At 47.5% G+C, this 20,956-nt stretch overlaps 1 protein-coding gene across 1 annotated transcript in view; it reads left to right on the plus strand.

Moving 5' to 3' along the window:
• STX18 (syntaxin 18) overlaps positions 1–20,956 on the plus strand; it is a 186,372-nt gene that overhangs the window by 6,485 nt on the left and 158,931 nt on the right. The window lies entirely within an intron of this gene.

The following is a 20,956-nucleotide window of genomic DNA, read 5'->3' on the forward strand; positions in this document are numbered from 1 at the left end:
CCACAGACCTTTCGTGGTAGATCCCGAGGTGCTCCCACTCAGACAAGGGGTGGTAGAGGTCTACTACATACAGTTGCACGTAGATGGGAACCGATGTCAGCTGAGCAACAGGTGGCATGACGGTCTTACTTCCCACCTGGGGTCTCCTGCGGTGGGAGCTCGCTTATAGAATTTTCAACAAGTTTGAAACCAAACCTCGTCAGACCCATGGATTCGCAAACTGCTTTCCCTGAGGTACCAAATAAACTTTGAATTCTCCCCTCCAGCTCAGTTCGTTACTACGAGTCTGCAAATACCTACGGAAGGTTCTACAAGAGACTTGCCAGTCTCTAATAGTATCGGCTGTGATAGTTCCGGTTCCATTGAGTCAAGATGGGGTTTTACTCAAACCTTTTTGTAGTGCCCAAACCGGATGGTTCGGTCAGACCCATCTTAAACTTCAAGTCCTTAAACTGGTACCTGAAGATGTATCGTTTTAAAATGGAGTCTATTCAGTCTATCATAGCAAGCTTAGAACCAACGGAGTTCCTGATATCCCTGGATATCAAAGATGCCTATCTTCATGTTCCAATTTGGGAACCGCATCGGGCCTTCCTGCGCTTTGCCATATTGCAAATCACTATCAGTTTCGGGCCTTGCCATTCGGATTATCCTCTGTTCCACGCGTTTTCACCAAGATTATGTCAGTTATGATTGCTCATCTTCGGTCATCAGGACTGAACATAATTCCTTATTTGGACGACCTATAAATCAAAGCTCCATCAGAGGGCCTGATTCAGAGCCACTCGTAAGCGGCAGCTCGTTCGCTCCGAGCGATGTTTGCCCAACTGCGCATGCGTACGGATCGTTATACGCATGCGCGAACCAGTCAGTGCGGCCGAAATTCATGTGCTCGCAAAATAGCGAATGCCTGCTAATTTGAGTGACAGGATGAGGCGTATGTGGGTGGTAACAGGGGAAGGTGCTTGAAAACGGGGAGTGGAGATCCGATCGCAGGCGTGCTTAAAGGTCAAAACGGGCGTTTTATGGGTGTGCATATTTAAAACGGCAGCGTCATTGACCACGTCACTGGGGGTTTTTTTAGCCAGAACTGCTCGCAAAATTGTGGTAGCAAAAACCAACCACAAGAATAGCGAGCAGCTCATACCCTGTTCGATGTACTCGATTAATCTAATAAATAGCGGACATGACATAGGATGCGAGCGGCCAGGGGGCGTAGTTTCCCAAAAAACGACCGCAAGTTTTGTTCGCTCGTTCAGTCAGAGGCGTGAACAGACCGCAAACAGCGAACGGTTCATTTGAATAGCCACCCCTATTTTCAGGACGAGCGAGCGCTAATTGCGTCCGGCTCTGAATCAGGCCCAGAATTCCTTCTCTTGGTCCACACCTCACTGACTTACTGTATCATACTCTAATCACAGCACGGTTGGACAAATCTCATTCCTTCCCAGAGACTTCTGTTTCTGGGGATAATTCTGGATACGGCATCACAGAGGATTTTCCTTCCGGAAGACAGAGCCCGGGATATCCGGTTGCTAGGTCAGTTCATTCTCAGACCAAAGAAGGTGTCCATGCTTCTTGGCGTCTTTTGGGGAAGATGATAGCTGCCTTAGAGGCACTATAATTCGAATCGACTGATCCGTTTGACCCCCGGCTACCAGGGTAGCTCTCCTCTGGTGAACGCAATCCGGCAATCTCTTAGCAGTGGTCCTCGACTATCAATTTCAGGGTTGTTGGTCTCCTCTGGAACAACGGTGGCCCATAAAGGTGTTGGAACTCAGATCGTTTTCCAATGCTCTCATAGAAGCAACACAGTTCTGACGTCTCTTCTGGTAAGAGTTCAGTCAGGCAATGCGACAGCAGTTGCATACATCAACCGCCTGGGTGGGACTCGTAGTTGCATGGCCATGCGAGAAGAAACTCAGATTCTCAGGTGGGCTGAGAGTCAGTCGGCGATCCTGTCTGCAGTTTTCTTCCCGAGAGTAGACAACTGGAAAGCAGATTACCTGAGTCGTCAGGATATCCATCCCGGGGGATGGAAGCTTCACCTCGACGTGTTTCAGGCTCTAGTACGGTGCTGGGGGTCATTCTCGGGCGGATCTTATAGCGTCTCGATGAAATCATCAGCTCCCGGTATACATGTCACGGACTCTGGATCCGCAGGCGGAGGCGATCAACGCTCTGACAGTGCCATAGACTTACAACTTCGTTACCGGTTTCCTCCGATTACACTTCTTCCTCGTATACTAAAAATAAAACACGAGTCGGCCTCACTCATACGAAATGGCCTTGGTTTTCGGACCTTCGGTCCCTCTTGGCAGACGAGCTGTGGCCCCTTCCTCTTCACCCGGACCTTCTGTTGCAGGGTCTTTTCGCACACCCCAACTTAGCACAGCTGTGTTGATGGGGTGGCTCTTGAGACCGATATTTTAAGACGCAGAGGCATCCCAGACTCTATTATTCCCACCATGCTTCGCGCCAGAAAGCCTGTTTCGGCTGCGCATTATCATAGCATCTGGCGATCTTATATTTCATGGTGTTCCGGTCGGGGCCTTCCGTCTAGGACTTATCGATTTATGCCTGTTTTTGTTTCTTCTCCAGACGGGATTAGATTCTGGCCTTCACCTTGGAACTCTAAAAGGGCAGGTTTCTGCTCTTTCCATTTTCTTTCAAGGAAAATTGGCTCTCATTCCTGTGTGCAGACGTTCCTTCAGGGGGTCTTGCGTGTGCAGCCTCCTTTTGTGCCTCCAATAACACCCTGTTATTTGATCTTGGTACTCTGGTCTTTTCAGTCTTCCATGTTTGAACCCTTGGAGGAGGTTGATATTAAGTTTTTGTCTTGGAAGACGGTACTCCTCCTCACTTTGGGCTTCGGCTCACAGCCTCAGAATTGGGGGTTCTGTCCTATAAGCTTCCTTACCTTGTGTTTCATGAGGGTGGGGCGGAACTCAGGACAGTAGCCGCTTTCCTTCCTAAGGTGGTGTTGGCTTTCCACATAAACCAACCTATTTTGGTGCCTTCTTTCGTAGAGGGTTCAGGTGTTCCTTCTACCCTGGTGGTTGTTCGAGTTTTTCACATTTGTTTCTTGGACGGTGTCCCTCCGCAAACCGGAGGCTCTTTCTGTCCTCTATGATGCTGTTCGGAGGGCTTGGCCAGCTTCCAAAACAGACGTTGGCTCGTTGGTTTATACTGACTATCCGTCAGGCTTATGTCAACAATGAGTCGGCCTCCTTGTTTTTTTTTCGGCTCCTTCCACACGTTCTGTGGGTGCATCGCGGGCGGCCGCTAGAGGTGCCTCCACCTTGTAATTGTGCTGTGAGACCACTTGGTCTTCTGTTCACATGTTTGTGAAGTTTTACAGATTTGATACGTTTGCGGCTTCAGCATCAAGTTTTGGCCGCCTTGTTCTGCAGGTTTCCTCAGAGCGCTCCCATCTGTAGGGAAAACTTTGGGACGTTCCCAGCGTAAGCACCTCCAGTGTCCCCTAGTGGATGAAAGAGAAAATGGGATTTTGGTACTTACTGGTAAATCCTTTTCTCTGATTCCACAGGGGACACTGGACGCCCACCTCAGCGCTCTTCACCTGCCTGTTAGTTCCGTATGTTGTATGGTTTTATTGTTGTATGATATTTCTCCTTTTCACTCCTATTGTTCTCCATCTCCTCTCGGTCTTCATTTTCTAAACTGAGGGCTGGTGGGGAATAGAGGGAGAGGAGCTTCACACTTTTGAATTAATTAGTGCCAGCTCCAGCTATCCACGCCTCTATACCCCAGCGTAAGCACCTCCAGTGTCCCCTGTGGAATCAGAGAAAAGGATTTACCGGTAAGTAACAAAATCCCATTTTTAATATAATTTTTCTATATAAAGAAAAGCATGTCATATATGGTTAGTACCAGTCAAAAGTTTGCACGCACCTTCTCATTCAATGGTTTTTGTTTATTTAAATTATTTTCAACATAGTAGATTAATACTGAAGACATCAAAACTATGAAAGAACACAGATGGAATTATGTTGTAAACAAAAAAGTGTTAAACAAATCAAAATGTTTTATATTTTAGATTCCTCAAAGTAGCCCCCTTTTGCTTTGATGACAGCATTGGCACACTCTTGGCATTCTCTCAATGAAGCTGATTGAGAGAATGCCAAGAGTGTGCAAAGCTGTCATCCAAGCAAAAGGGGGCTAATTTGAGGAATCTAAAATATAAAACATTTTGATTTGTTTAACACTTTTTTTGTTTACAACATAATTCCATCTGTGTTCTTTGCATTCGGTATGATATACCGCCGGCCACATGGCAGCCTGACAGAGGAGGAAATCCTGATTTGTCCTAAGGTAAGTATAGACTAACCTAATTTTACCCCCTAACCCTCCTTTAGGGTGCCTAACCCTAATCCCCCCCCTCTAAGTGCCTAAACCTAGTCCCCCCTTCCCCGCTGCCTAAACCTAAGTCCCCTGGGGGTGCCTAACCCTCCCCATGCCCGGAAGCGGCCGTTTTGCCGCAACCGGAAGTAGCTTCTGCCGCCACCGGAATTAGTCATACTCCCGCAATGCTCAATGGGATATGTAGTCTCCTGTAGACATAAGAACTTGTCCTCTTTGAAACCGGAAGTCATCATATTTTTGGCAATGCTCCAAGGGAGATGTAGTCCCCTGTGTTCATATTGGTGTCAGATATATGTAAACGGGAATTAATCCTCTAAGGTAAGTATTTGATAACCTATTCTACCCCCTAACCCTCCTTTAGGGGTGCCTAACCCTAACCTCCCCACCGGGGGTGCTTAATCCTAACCGCCCCCCCCCCCCTTCCCCTAGCCTAGCCCTAACCTCCGGGGGGGGGGGCTCAGTGATCGCGGTGAGTGACAAAATATGTGGGTCCCAGGGACCCTCCACCTTAAAAAAAAAAAATGGGGTCCTACCTGACCATTTCTGGGTCCCACCATAACTTATGCTTTAGAGCTCCCCATATGCCTCTCAGACCTCCCCTAACCCCTTACAAATTATGCCACACAGCCATGCCCGGCCTTTACACAGTATGCCGCTCATTAATGCCCTTTACACATTATGCCACACAGCAGTACCCTGTCTTTACACATTTTGCCACAGCCATGCCCGGTTTTTAAACATTATGCCGCACATTAATGCCCGGTCTTAACACATTATGCCATGCAGTAATAGCCCTTACAAATGATGCCACACAGCCATGCCCGGCCTTTACACGTTTTACCGCACATTAATGCCCTTTAGTCGCTCTATGCATTTCCCCCAGTAGTAGTCCCCCCCTTGATTGCCCCCAGTAGTAGTCCCCCCCCATGCATTACCCCCAGTAGTTGACCCCCTATGCAGTACCCCTAGTAATAATCCCCCTATGCAGTACCCCTAGTAATAATCCCCCTATGCAGTACCCCTAGTAATAATCCCCCTATGCAGTACCCCTAGTAATAATCCCCCTATGCATTACCCCTAGTAATAATCCCCCTATGCAGTACCCCTAGTAGTAATCCCCCCTATGCAGTACCCCTAGTAATAATCCCCCTATGCAGTACTCCTAGTAATAATCCCCCCTATGCAGTACCCCTAGTAGTAATCCCCCCTATGCAGTACCCCTAGTAATATTCCCCCTATGCAGTACCCCTAGTAATATTCCCCCTATGCAGTACCCCTAGTAATAATCCCCCTATGCAGTACCCCTAGTAATAATCCCCCTATGCAGTACCCCTAGTAATAATCCCCCTATGCAGTACCCCTAGTAATAATCCCCCTATGCATTACCCCTAGTAATAATCCCCCTATGCATTACCCCTAGTAGTAATCCCCCTATGCATTACCCCTAGTAGTAATCCCCCTATGCATTACTCCTAGTAGTAATCCCCCTATGCATTACCCCTAGTAGTAATCCCCCCTATGCATTACCCCTAGTAGTAATCCCCCCTATGCATTACCTCTAGTAGTAATCCCCCCTATGCATTACCCCTAGTAGTAATCCCCCCTATGCATTACCCCTAGTAGTAATCCCCCCTATGCATTACCCCTAGTAGTAATCCCCCCTATGCATTACCCCTAGTAGTAATCCCCCCTATGCATTACCCCTAGTAGTAATCCCCCCTTTGCATTACCCCTAGTAGTAATCCCCCCTATGCATTACCCCTAGTAGTAATCCCCCCTATGCATTACCCCTAGTAGTAATCCCCCCTATGCATTACCCCTAGTAGTAATCCCCCCTATGCATTACCCCTAGTAGTAATCCCCCCTATGCATTACCCCTAGTAGTAATCCCCCCTATGCATTACCCCTAGTAGTAATCCCCCCCTAGTGTTCACTCTAGCTCCGGCGGCAGGCAGGGCACCGGAGCTAGAGAGGGCAACCTTATGCGCGCACCCGAAAGGGCGCGTAGTCATGAAAAGGGTGCGTGTCTATAAGACGCGTCCCCTTTTCGTCATACTTGGGGGCATGCCCGGCGCTTACGGACATGCCGGGCAGCCCCCAAGCGCTGCAGAAAGGGAGAATAGATGCCGGGCGCATGGCGTCTATTCTCCGCCGGTGACCGGGACACCGCATGTTTCTCCACCCGCGGGACACTGCGTCCCGCGGGTCAGAACGGCACCCGCAGGCTGTGAGGGCAGGGCGCTTTTTGCCCTCCTCCTGGAGGGCAGGGTGCTTTTTGCCCTCCAGAAGGAGGGCAGGGCGCTGCGCCCCGCTAAAACAGCCTAGCGGGAACGCTACCCCCATATGCATTGCCCCCAGTAGTAATCCCCCCCCCCTATGCATTGCTCCCAGTAGTAATCCCCCCCTATGCAGTGCCCCTCAGTAGATTACCCCCTATGCATTGCCCCCAGTAGTAATCCCCCCCCTATGCATTGCTCCCAGTAGTAATCCCCCCCTATGCAGTGCCCCCAGTAGTTTACCCCCTATGCATTGCCCCCAGTATTGGCCCACCTATTATTGCCTGCGCCTAATGCCCAGGTCAGTCACACCTTCAATTTGGCCTAATGCCCCCTATGTAGCCCGGGCCTTGTGCCCACCTATATACCCACAGGCCAATTGCCTGCATTTATCCCACGGGCCTAGTGCCCGACTACCCTGGTGGTCTAGGGAGGGGTAAATAACGGTGGCCCAAGGCCGCCTTCCTGTACGGTGGAAGAGGCTGCGGGGGGGAGCTTCGATAGCTCTTTTCCTTTCCACCCCCGCAGTCCTCTTCAGTCCCCAGCTTCATTCTTCTGCCGCTGGCCCGTCCTGGCCAGCGGCGCCGCCTCTTCCTTTATCACGCCGTCTTCTGGCCTCTCGTGCGGCTGCTGGAACTGTTGCCGCGCCACTCTTCTTTTCACTTGTCTTCGGGAGGTCTTCACTCCTCCCCTCCGCCGCCGGACTGAACGTTCCCGCTCAGTGGTGTCTATTCATGACGTCGCGAGTGGGCGGGGCTATGTCGCGTCTGCCTCCTATTAGCTGCTGCCAGTGCCAAACAACTGCTGCCGCTACTTGACTTCCGGGCAGCGAACTCCGCTCGGCTTGCGCCAGGAGCCAAGCATCTCCCGCCGCCACTTTACCACCGAAACTGGTGGAAGGTACCAGGTGGTCCCTTCACCAGGTACCCGCCGCGGTGGCTTACCCAGCGCTGGGAACAAACACACTGTCCCAGGGCCAGGAACGGATGCTGTGCCGATGCTGGGATAAGACACATGATCCCAGCACAGCTTTCCACAGCAGCAGCCAATGAGAGTCTATCTGACTCTCATCGGCTGCTCTAACAGACAGCGTTGTCCTTCTCAGGGGGACGCGCTGTGCTGCAGCCAGCTGTCAAGGATTGGCTACAGCACAGCGCGTCCCCGGGGACCCGGGAACTTTCTAAAAGTGAGTCCCCAGTGCCCAACATCGCGCCGTCCCCGTGGCTATCTGCGCCCGGCGTCCCTTCAATCGGGATGCCGGGCGTCGGGCTCCCAGCGTATGTCTAATGACATGACGCCTGTCTTTAGACCCTTGCCGGGATTAGACAGTCGGGAAGCCGGCGGTCGGGATTAGGTCCTCCGGCTTCCCGACTGCATACCGGGTCTGTGACGTGGGTCCTCTGCATCCACATGGTATTTAAGGTGACACTTAATGTTTGTTTTGAATTTTTTTTTTTTTTTTATTGTCCCTGAGGGCTGCATGTTCTATTCTTACATTTGTCGCCTGAGCCTTGTCTCAGAAAAAAAAAAGAAATATATATATATATATAATATATAATTTGTGTGTACTGGAGCCTTAAAACCTCTCATTGCATAATAATCTGCTCCAGGTGATATGTTATTATCTATTATTGTATTGACTTCCCTTGTCAGGAAGAAGAGTAATGTTGTACAGAAAACTTACAGCTCTGAGGATGATTTCAACTTTCATCAAAATGTCTCTGCATATTCCCCACCTTCAGGAATAAGTGTTTCAGAGCTGGCTAAATAGCCAATACAATGGGCAGTTTCAGTGCCCCGGTGTGACCAATCATATTAAACTGTCTGTGAACAGAAGCATGTGTGCCTTATGTTTCACATTAACTCTCAAGTGGGACCTGATTAAATTTGGGATTAGGTTGGGCTTTGATCTCCCCCCGGAAGAGCTACATCTTTCCTCTTTGAGACATCCTGTCTGCAAGTCCCTTATTTGCTTCATCTTGAGGTATATCAGCTGATTTTGCTGTGTATGCCCCTCATAATGATTTTCGAGATGTAATTCAATTAAAATGCTAAATACGAAGTTGGATTGTAGCAATAGTGCACATTAACAAACTTGCACAGTGGAATTTGTGTCCGTCTCCATTTCATTTAATATAGAAAGTGATTTTTTTTTTTTTAAAGTTTCCTATCCAGGGTGAGACAGTGTTAAGAAAAATATGTGCAAGTAACTTTCACTTACTCTTCCCACCAACCTCCTCGCGGCTGCCGCTTTGTGCGTGCGGGCGGTCTGCCGACCGTCCGTACACACCTGCCAATGGACAGCAAATGCTGTCCGCCCGTACACACCTGCCGATGGACCGATATGTCTGCAGACATATCTGTCCATCGGCTTTGCAGCACAGCCAATGCGATATGTCGGTGAATGCCGACGTTCACCGTCATATCGCGGGTACACACTGCCCGATGGGCAGCAGATACATTGGCCGATCAATTAATCGGCCAATGTATCTGTCAGTGTGTACCCAGCTTTAGATGCTAAAGTGCTATGACCAATCCACTTCTGTGTCACTTACTGATACCATAAGGCTGGCTTTTAAAGAAGTTAATAAAGAACCAATAATGACCTTTATTCAAATGGCTTTTTGCAAAATCATATTTACATGAATAGTCCTTGGTAATACCAGAAATTGAGATGTTAAACCGTTTTACTTTAATGGCACCAGATTCCTTAAATTACTGCGTCTCCAAAGAAAACTTCTTTAGTGTCATTATTTATTCTCCCTCAAGAAATAGAATAGCATTGAGTCCTACAGTACAGAACATTTTTAATGTATGTTCTTCTTTACAGTGGAATCTAGCAATTTTGTACCTTGCAAGCACTTTCCACTTAGATACCCATAGACAGTATCCAGTATTGGAGTCATTATTTCCCGCGGGAGTATGGAATAGTCAGAACTTTGCTGCTAGAGAAAATGCTTTTTGTCTACTGTTACCAAAGCATGAATGTACATTTAATTGCCAGATGTTTAGTTCTGCTGTTTAATTTGTACAATTTTAGATTGAGTCGGAGGGAGGATCATCTAGAGTAGTTGTGTTTTGTGTGTGTATACAGTATCATTATATGAACTTTCCTAATCAAATAGTTTAAACAGACAGTTTGCTGGGATTATTAATGCAAGCTGTCAGCTACTTTGTTCTCCATACATCACACTGAACCTAGCCACGTCCTTAATTGGCCTTTTGAAGGAAATTAAAATAAATAAATACAATTGCATTTCATTTTATGTCCTATAAGAACCTTATTGCTTATACGCAACCCAAGGTGGTGACATAAAGACTGTTGTCCTTTTGCATTGGCGGAAGCTATCTACTTTACCGTAGGCAGGAACCTGTCACTTAAGATCTTCTGCTGGCATTTTAATCGCAGCGTCTCTGTAGCTGAGGTCGCTTTGCATTTTGGCAGAGCGCAGAAAATGAATCTCGGTTGTCTTGATGTTCATGTAAGACAGGACAGAATATCATTTTGGAGCAATTATTACATTTACATGTCAGGTTTTACAAGCTGAGAATACTAAGCGGTGACCATAATAAGGCTTCTGTCACAGTTTCAGTTTGTGCCGCCCTGGCACGTTCATGCTGCCCGTTATTGCTGGAACACAGTTTGTCTAAGGGCACAACTCCCCCACGTGCCTGTAACCTCATACATTAGCATCTTTATCAAGTTATACAACAGACATCCCACTTTAATGTGTGAGATAGCGTTTATGATTTTTTTGTTGTTGTTTTACTAATTACATTAGTGTTTATTTTATTTTATGTAAGCAGAACACTAATTTTTGTGACAACTCTACGGACTGTTTCCGGTTTCCTAATTGCATAGAACAAAATGATGATGTGAAAGTTTTTGGCTTCTTTTGACACCCCCAGAGGAGTTTAGGAGACATAATGAGGTGGTTGATCGTTGGTGAAGATGATCTGAGAACGTACAGATCCTCCTTTTATCCGTGTAATTAGTAGACTAGCAGGAACATCATATGACTCTGGGATTTAAATGGGGTTATTCATTTCATGATATTATCTATGACCGAAAGAGAAAAAAAAAAAATTGTCTGGCTCTTGCACAGATATTCTTGACACACATGAATGCATTCATTTGTGATTCCTTTTAAGCCACATTATTGTGTTTGATTAAAAACAATAATCTGCCTGTTTTACACACAAATACTAAACCGCTCGTGTTTATTTAAAAGCAAATTAGATGAATATAATGTTAAAGCTGTAGGAGGAAGGGTCATTGTTGTTTTTGACCCTTGCAACTGGAGGCACCAGACCATCTCCATGATGGTGATTTTCCTCAAGTCCCTTTGACTGGAAAACACTGGTTGGATTGCAGCGTCAAAGCACGCTTTAAAAACAACTTTTTAAGAAGATCGCCAACTCCCAACAACGCATTCGATCTACTCTTATCGTGACCAATGTTGACTGCATCTGACTATGTAGGATTGCCGTGTGCAGATTGCACTAATCATGATAATGCCGTATTTCTTAAAACCTTGTGGCCGGATTGTTAGGATTGGGAGTGACTACATTTTCGGCTAGGCCCCGATGTACTGTACCCGGCAGCATTGCACGATTTCTCTTGCACCCCATAGGAAATGCTGCGATGTACAGGTTACCGTATATGGTGAATACGTGCACAGCAGAACATTGCAATGATTCCTTCCAATTATATGGACAAATTGGACAGCAATGTGCCTGCTGGACCTGCGACCTTTACTTAGCATCACAGAGTAAACTGTTCATGTCAAAAAGATCATATTTATAGCTTACTCCAGAGGTTCCCAAGCTCCGCCATTACAGTCCAGTGTTTAAGGATATCCAAGCTTGAATCCAGATAGTTGAATCAATTTGACTGAGGTACTAATTAAGTTACCTGTGCTCAAACATGGAAATCCTTAAAACATGGACTGTAATGACAGAGTTTGGGAACCTCTGGCTTACTCCTTGAATCCCGACACCGAACCTTTTTGAGTTGAACCAGCGCGGCCTTTTTGGGTGTTAGGACTGCATATGCAGAATTGTTTATACAGCTTGCAGTCCATGTTTTGCAATATTTTTTACTGTAAAGGCGCATACACACTGGACGATAGTTATGAACGATAACGACATTTTTGTACGATATATATCATTCAAATCGTCCAGTGTGTATGCACTGAGCGATGAATGATGCGCGCTTCCGCGGGTCGTTAACGATATACCCAGTCATCTGTACATGCAGCTCCATCTGGAGATATCGTTAACGATGCCATGCTGCCGAAAGCATCATGGCCCCGCAGCCCCCCCGCCCTCATTCATCATTGCCGGCATCGGCAACTGTGCATACACTTACCGCTGCCGGGCCCCGCCACTACCGATATCGCTGATTACACACATCGTCCAGTGTGTATGCGCCTTTAGTCTATTGCACTTTTATCTTGTTTTGTTTGCACTGTCTCTGCTTATGTACTGTGTAAGGCACTGCGGACTTGTGGCACCACATAAATAGAGGAGAACAATAATAAAAATGTATACTCTGTTTGTAAAGTTAACAAAAAGCGCTCAGTGCAAGCAAAATAATCCAGTTCTCTGTATCCTATTAGAACAGGTATATCATATTTAACACTGTTAAACCTATACTTTGGACATTTAAATTGGGCCGTTCAGACTTGTTTTGGAAAGTACTTTTACATACAAGCCATTAACCTCCATGCAAAACATTGCTTAATTAAAATGAACCCTGCATGCAGAGAGCCTAATGCTTTCTCTTCTGAATTTCACCATTATACGCTTTAACCAGGGCCCATTACAGGAGGTATTGTTTGAAAATTGCTTGGGAACGGAGCTAGCAATTGCAATCTTCAAATGCCCCGTACTTAATTAAGTTGTGGTCGAGCTTCGGGAAAAATAAATAAAGAAATAACTCTGAAACGATGATTTTTCCAAACATGCTAGAATAACATTTCTTTATATTTAACAGTTTCTTCCAGAAAGCTGATCCTCTCACGAGGCATTGATTAAAGGTAGAACAACAAGTAAGAAAAAAAAAAGATTGAATTAAAACCTTCGCTTTCACTTTGCTGTAATATTAAACAGATGTTCCCAGTGATCAGATAATCTACTTTTCCGAGACAACTTGCAAAGTTTTTTGTTTTTTTTTTCTTGACAGCGACAGCGACAGCTACAAATTTTTGATTACGCTTAAGAATTTGAAAATGTCATTTGCTCTGTTGTCCTCCATCCCCTGAATTTTAATGTGGTGCGATCATACTTTAAATTTGCCCAATGCTGCAGCCATTTTGGTTATTATTGTTTTTCCATAGACAGACGATATAACTCGCCCATTCTTAAAAAGTCTGAAAAAAATATATACTGCTTTTGGCGACAGAGCTTACACATTGTCCAAGGTTGTTTTCCTAGAAATTATACATTAGTGTAATTACTTGAAGACACGGGAGCAATGTTTCCAGAGATTTAGTGCCTCTGTTATAGTGCATCGGCAAGCTATCGGTGGCACTTAGATAACAAGCCCTTTTTTCTTTTCTTTTTTTTTAATTTGCCATGTGATGTTACCTCCTATGTCTAAAACCTACATTTCTGGTTTAGAAGGGGTTAATAGTCTTGCAATAAAACCTTTTACCTATTGTATGACCGCTGAATGTATAATCCAGAAATGAATAAAAGGGCATAATGTTCTCTTAGACTTTATGTATGTATTTCACCCTGAGTTGAACGCTTCAATTTTGCAGATGGTTCTGTGTTTTTCGCGCTGCGCATGCTCCAGAGTTGAGTGTGTGTGTATGGGCGATTATGAGCTGTATGTAAGTCGGTCACATTACCACTTACAGCTGTAAGCGTAACTATAGCATAATGGGGCATCCTCACTTGGGCTAAGTCTAGTGAGAGCTGGTTGAAGGCTTGTGGACGGAATTGTGGGTTATGCAGAATTGCGTGTGCGTAAAAGTATGCCTGCTTTTAACCTCTTAACTGACTATTCCCCCTCCCCGGCAAAACCCGTCAAAAAGAGTTTTTGGGTTTAGTTTTTTTTCTGTAATTTTTTTAAATAATAGCTGATGTGTCCAGTTTCACCTGGGTAAACCTCAGATATTTACTATTTCCATTTCCATCATCCCATTTTAACTTCTATGCTTAGTTAATTTTATACCTCCTGGGATAAATGAGTGTGGTAGTATCCGTTTAATTAATCAAATAGGGAAGCCACGCCAACTGCCACCCCAAATGCTGCCAAACATCACTGGCAGTTGGTGTGGCTCCCCTATTTGAATGATGGACTGGGCTGCAGCCCCACCTCTGGAGCCGCCACTCCTGCCAGACAATGAGCTTACAGTCCCACAACAGTTGGGCCATGTTGATTTGTCACCCAATCATCTTGGTCGAGGGGAAACCTTTTCACTCCCTTAAGGGGTCTAATTTCTTAAAATCCCAGCTTATTGGTGCTTAGGTCATGGAAGGAATGTAGTCCCCAAATTTCATGTTTCTACTTCAGGGTCCATAGGGGGTCCACAGGGTTGACCTTGGGGTATAGGTTGGGAACCAAATCTGGGCACCACGCAGTTAAAGCGTTTAGCTCCCAGGATGCACTTGGGTCCACTCTCCCTATAACCCCACCCCCAAGCCAGAGGCACCTCAGTTTAAGTTGGTGCCCTGCCGGAGTCGGGTCACCTTTAGTGCAGTGGGGGCTGATTAGCAGCCCCTAAGCTTTATTTTTTTCTAAGGACAAAGTTTTTATTTTTACTTTGGACTCTTCAGAGCGGCAGCGTCAGACTGTCCATAGGACGTCTAAGCTGCCGCTCCGTCACCCCGCTGGCGCTGAGACGCCAGTACAGATCTGGGGATCTCAGCGGGACCCCAGAGTCTGTACTAACCGGACTCTGCGGGCGCCCAGGACTGCTGCCGGATCCATTTGAAATGCAGTTCTGTGCCTCCGGTCTCAGGGGACAGACCGGAGGCGCCGGCAGTGGCGGCGGGCCCCCCATACCCCGTGTGTCCACTAGACCACCAGGGACTTAGCGATCGGCGCAGGGAGCCGGCGTCCCGGGGGTTAATAGCCGGCCAGGGGAGGCAGCCTTCCCTGTTACAGCGGCTCCTCAGCTCAGCGCGCCTTTCAGTATCCATAGTCTGGCGTCGCTGGGCTGCTTCCTCCACGGGCCACGCTTCTTCTGAGGTCTCCAGCGGCCATTTTCTTGTGGTGCAGCAGAAATCTCCGGAGATGGCAGTTGGTCCAGTCCCCCTGCGTACCTCACCATCAGGCCAGTGTACACAGCGCTGTAGCCTTCCCAGACACTGAATCTGGGTAAGTTGAATGCAGTGACATAGTGCAGTATATTGTATGACATGTTTGTGTGTGTGTATGTATATATATATATATATATATATATATATATATTGTGATAGGATCATTGGTAAAGTGGTCTGTGGCAGGTACATTTGTCCCAGATTCCTGTCTTATGTGTTTTAAACCTCCAGGAGAAAGTCTGCAGTGTAGCAGGCTTGAGTCTCGGCTTTTTGAAAAGCCGGTTTGGGATCTGGGGGTTGTGGGTGAGAGGAGAGGGAGGGCTCCACCCACGGCCACTCCAGGTTTTGGTTCTCTTAGCCTGGTAACAGGCTTGTTAGGGTTTCCACCTGAGAGTGGCCAATATAAGCCTAGTGTGTTGAGGGCTGATTGTCTCACCTGGGAGAGTAGACAGGGAGTTTGCTCAGAGACACTTGAAAACCTAACTGTGAGTGTTGTGCTGTGCCTTTGTTGCTGGCGAGGGTATTAGGCCCTGCCAGGTTCTGGTAGTGAGGGAACTACCTGTGAAGTTAGTGCCCCGACAGGGCTAGGATTTATGTTTGTTTTCTTTGTTATTTCTGACTCTGTACAATAAAGACTGGCGCCGACCAGCTTGTACTTGCATCCAGACGTGCGTGCGTGTGTGTGTGTGTGTGTGTGTAAGGAAGGAGTCCTCTACCCAGGAGAGGGACCCCCTAACCTAACTGTGTCACAATATATATATATATATATATATATATATATATTTCTGCATGGTATGTGACTTATGCTAGTGCTGACTGTCTGTTCTTTATTCTCACCTGTCAGTGTATATCTATCCCTTTTCTTTACAATCTGCCCTAATACAGCTGTACTTAGGGTGGTTCTGAGACCTCACATGTATATACTCGTTAATATTTGTGAGGTTTGTCACATACTGTTGCGTGCTGCACGTTGCCATATTTTGGGTGGAACTGTGTGTTGCATACGCAGAAAATGGGTCCCTGCAGCTAATTTTAGCATCAGTCAGGACTAGTATAGCGCTGCTTGATATTCCCGCCAAGCTTGGTCAGATATGTCTGACCAGGAGATAGAACGTTATACTGCACCCATTTTTACTATCCTGCAAGCCATGTGCTGCAGGTGTTAGTGCGGAGGATTTAACTCATAAAGGGTTCTGTATGTGGTGTCATCTGGTGCCGGCCTCTTTCACGACCCCCTTGGGCGGTTTGTTTTCTCGGGATCCTCTCAATTGCGGATCGCCGGGCGGGCCCCATTGTTGTACCTCACCTGGGGGTTATTTCACCATACTGCCCTTTTCATCTCAGGGTATCTTGCAGTTTCTTGCACTCTTCCCCTGTGACTCAGACTACCGCTCCCTGCAGGGGTTTTTCGCAGTATATGAATTCCCCCTGGTGCCACAATAGCCTGTCATTCCCCTTGCAGGGATTACCACAGCCACCCTGGGTGGATATCGTTTTCTACGAAACATAAATTGGCGTGGTTGACGCCCTGTGGTACTTCCCAGTTGGCTCTGCCGTGTACTGGATACTGTTTTGGGCTCTTTCCCTCTTAAACGGGGGGAAGCCTATTTCAGGTATTCTTATCCCTGCTTTAGGGCTTGTAGCAGGTCCACTCTGGCTAGAGTGAATGTTGACCTGCACCTGTATCATACACCCTCAGTCTTACGTGCCTTCGGGTTCCCTGTTGCTGCCTAGCGGGTGGATCACATGGCGGGACTCTGGCTGTTGCCAGATACAAGGTATTACAGCAGTGTTTGGCATCCTGTCCCAAATTCCCTGAGGGTCATCACGAGCCCCTCCTGGGGTGGATGGGCGTGTTACTAGTCTCATTACAGACGTTACTACGCCTCCCATTCCTGCGTGGTCGGATTCTTCGGTGGTAACTCTGCCTGAAATCAGTATACTCGCTTTCAGGGGTTGTTACCCATCCTACCATGGCTATAGCATGGTTGGTTAATACTATTGCATACTGAGCTGATGCATCTGTAATGTTTTTTCCCCTCCAACCCGTTTGGCGTTCAAATGTATGTGGTTGCTCACGTAATATATGCAGTTGTCATAGGCGGAAATGCCTATATTGGATACCAGTCTCCTAACTTTCAGAGTTCCAGCTGCGACTGTATCCTCTGTCATACCCTATGGCTGCCCTCTGGGAGTGCATAGGTGCAGATACCATCTATAGGGTAGATCTTGTTTGGTCCTGTCCTTGACTAGATTGTAGTAACATTGACAGTATTACTAACGACAGGTTTACCGCCTTCAGCTATGCCCACTACAAGGCCTCAGACTAAGTCTGTTAAGTCTTTTTGTCCTCTGGGTCAGCCTAAAGGTCTGTTTCTTCATAGACTGTCGGCCTCTACAAGGGCCGGCATATTCAGTACCGAGCAGGCCTGGACTGCCAGCCGATCCTGCTTCTGAACCTACGGATATATCTTCAGCCTGACGAGGCAGGCCTCCCACTGGGAGATAGCGATTTTCTCAGAGCCCGGTACTAGTGTCAAGTTGCCGCTGCTACGTGGGTAGGAGGGTACTCTTTGCTCAGGCGGCCTCTTTACATATGATGGTACGCGGGCCCTTATTCAGACCCGAACAGGGCCTTACAAATCCAGAAAGCTATACAGTTGTTGCGGTAAGCGGAGCTAATTAGGCCATCCCCACTTTCTCAGCGAGGGACTGGTTGTTCTGCTTTCTTTCTGGTGCGGTGGCTGAATGGTCCTCTTTGGCCTATTCTCTGTCTCAATTCCCTGAACCAGTTCCTAAAGCTACCTGGGCTCAGGAGGCAATCCCTATGCTCCATCATACTATGTTTGGAACCTGGGGACTTTATGGTATCACTGGATATACAGGACGCGTGCCTACGGGTACTTACAGAGACCTTTCCTCAGCATGGACTGAGGTTTGCTGTATCACAGCAACACTTACAATTTTTCCAGCTCTGCCTGTTGGGACTGTCCTCAGCCCCACAGGGGTTTACCAGTGTTTTGGATTTTCAAACAGTTCTCCTGTTCAATATATCCCAATGCTCCTGTACCTGGACGGCCTCCTGCTCTTAGCAGGATCACCGGTGGTACTTTACAGCCAGGTCAGGATGACCGTGGCTTCTTCAGGGTGCAGACGTTTAATCAACTGGGAATAAGTCCTTCCTGCATCCCTCTCTGGGTATTCTTTATCTAGGAGCCCTGCTGGATTCTCAGAATCTCAGAATCTGAGAATTCTTCTGGCGTAAGACGGAGTCTGCACTCTTCCATTAGGAGTACATGGATGTCTACGCAGTCGACATATGTCTTTACACACTGGGATGCATGTCTGCCTTTGGAAGGGTGGAATGGGCTCAGTTCCATTCCAGGCCTTTCCATAATTTACTTATCTCCAGATGGAACGAGTTTTTTCTGTCGGATCACGGTTCAAACGATGTGCTCTCTCCGGAGGCAAGTTGGTCCCTTTTCCCGGTGGCTATGGCCATCTCGTCCAGGGTATTCTTTGCTATGGTCAGTGGGCCTGATTCAGAGCTGAACGCTCTGACCAGAGCGCTCGCTCTGAATCAGGGCCGTCCCAGCTAAATTTGGAGCGGCCTCCTGGCCGCTCGCATAGCTGTGGGTGACCACCCACAGCTTATGTGAGCGGCCAAAAAGATGGTCGCGATGGTCAAAGACCATCGCGACCATCGGGCTTGCGACGAGACCCTGCGGTAGGGTCTCGCTGCCGCAAGCCCAGGAGTGATTTTGGCTCTATCAGAGCCAAAATCACTCCCACTGACATCATTACTGATGTCAGTGGGGCCGGACTCAGACGGTAGGCGTTCCCATGGGAACGCCTCCGTCTGGCAGTCACGCCCCCGGCACGCCCACCAAAGGGGGCGTGCTGTCAATCAACATCGACAGCACGCCCCCTTTGGTGCGAGACCTGGAGCGACGGAGAGCCCGTCGCTATCCGGGTCTCGCACACGACGGAGCTCCCTCCGTCATGCGCAGTGGGGCAACATCGACCCGTTTGCGAGCGTCCTTTGCTCGCGAATGGGTCTGAATGACTCCCAATGTCTGGTTCGCATCCGTTTCAGTGCAGTTGGACATCTGTCGATTCCACCCTGTCTATTAACTTGTTGGAACTTTAGCCTGTCTTGGGCCTTCACTCTGGCATAACTCTTGTTTCCCGGTGAACCTGAAAAGGTTCAGTCCGACAGGGTCAGGACAGTGGCTTCCTTTTTAGCAACACTGTTCGTTGGGTGGCAATGACAGGTATGTCACCCATTCGGACATAGTCCGAGGGTCTCCTCCCGACCATCTCGTCAGCGTTCATTTCAGGAGCTCTCCATTGGGAAGCGGGAGTCCTCAGCCGTCACGACGTGCATCCCGGGGACTAGTCTCTTCCCTAAAAGAGGTTTCATTTCCTGGTGAGCAGGGGGGGCCCCTGAGGTGACCCTCATGGCCTTCTGACTTTATCACACTATGGTGTTACAGTCCAGCTCTCGGGATTCTGAAGCAACTTTCAGTGACTCTTTGTCGGTGAAGTGGTCCATTTCTATGTCATGTAGTGGATGGGCAGCATAACATGTTATCGTCTGGTTGACCAGCATGTTCGAGCAATGATTGATGTCGGAGAAGACCAGCTGGAGCGCGCATCGTTGGTCGTTTCCGATTCATGCACGATTCATGAGCGATTGAACGATAACGATATCTTTATCGTTCAATTGGTCATAAAAATCGGCAAGCGTATGTGCGCCTGTAGAGGCCTGTTTAGCAAATATTGTGGCCATGCCCCAAAAAGTACCACTAATTTAGTGTTCCCTCTAGCTCCGGCGGCAGGCAGGGGGCGCCGGAGCTAGAGAGGGCAATCTTGTGTGCCGGAAAAGGGGGCGTGGTTATGAAAAGGGGGCGTGTCTATAAGACGCGTCCCCTTTTCGTCATACTTGGGGGGCAGCCCCCAAGCGCTGCAGAAAGGGAGAATAGATGCCGGGCGCATGCGCCCGGCATCTATTCTCCGGCGGTGACCGGATCACCGCATGTTTGTCCACCCGCGGGACACTGCGTCCCGCGGGTGAGAACGGCTCCCGCAGGCTGTTAGGGCAGGGCGCTTTTTGCCCTCCTCCTGGAGGGCAGGGTGCTTTTTGCCCTCCAGAAGAAGGGCAGGGCGCTGCGCCCCGCTAAAACAGCCTAGCGGGAACGCTACTCATTATTGCCGTTTATTGCATATTTTTAAGAAAATACCAGTTTTACTTACATTTTTTATTATTTTTTTATTTGATTTCACGTAATCAGATTATTGTCTAGTACATTGCAGGCTGCTGCTGTTATGCCATGTAATTGTATAATGCTGATGGAGACATGCAGTTTAATTAATCTGTTTTGAGCTATGACGTACATTGAAATGTTTTACTCCTGACTCAGTCCATGTCACTGACAAAAAAAGAGTACAATGATGTGTTTACATCTTATCTGAGTATTTCATGCTTTAAGTAATTCCTATAACAATTCTTGCATTACTTCTATGCTTGTAGATGTCAAATGTAAATCCTTATAATAAAGACGGTCATGCCTAACTTGGTGATTATTTTAAAATATTATGCATGATTTTCATTGTCTACCTATTTCACAGTTTTATGCTCCTGGCTGATGCCTATGGACCTGATTCAGAGCTGCTCGTAAGCGGCCGCTCGTTCGTTCCGACCGATGTTCGCACAACTGCACATGCGTATGGATTTTAATACACATGCGCGAACCAGTCAGTGCGGACGAAAATCGTGTGCTCGCTAAATAGCGAATGCCTGCTATTTTGAGTGACAGGAGGAGGCGTTTGTGGGTGGTAACAGGGGAAGGTGCTTGAAAACGGGGAGTGGAGATCAGAACGCAGGCGTGCCAAACGGTCAAAACGGGCATTTTAAGGGTGTGCATAATTACTAAAGCAGCGTCATCGACCACGTCACTTGGTTGTTTTATAGTCAGAACTGCTCGCATGATTGTGGTAGGAAAAACCAACCACAAGAA

Source organism: Taudactylus pleione, unplaced genomic scaffold, assembly GCF_031769625.1.
Source record: "Taudactylus pleione unplaced genomic scaffold, aTauple2 ptg001408l, whole genome shotgun sequence".
NCBI classification, from domain to species: domain Eukaryota; kingdom Metazoa; phylum Chordata; class Amphibia; order Anura; family Myobatrachidae; genus Taudactylus; species Taudactylus pleione.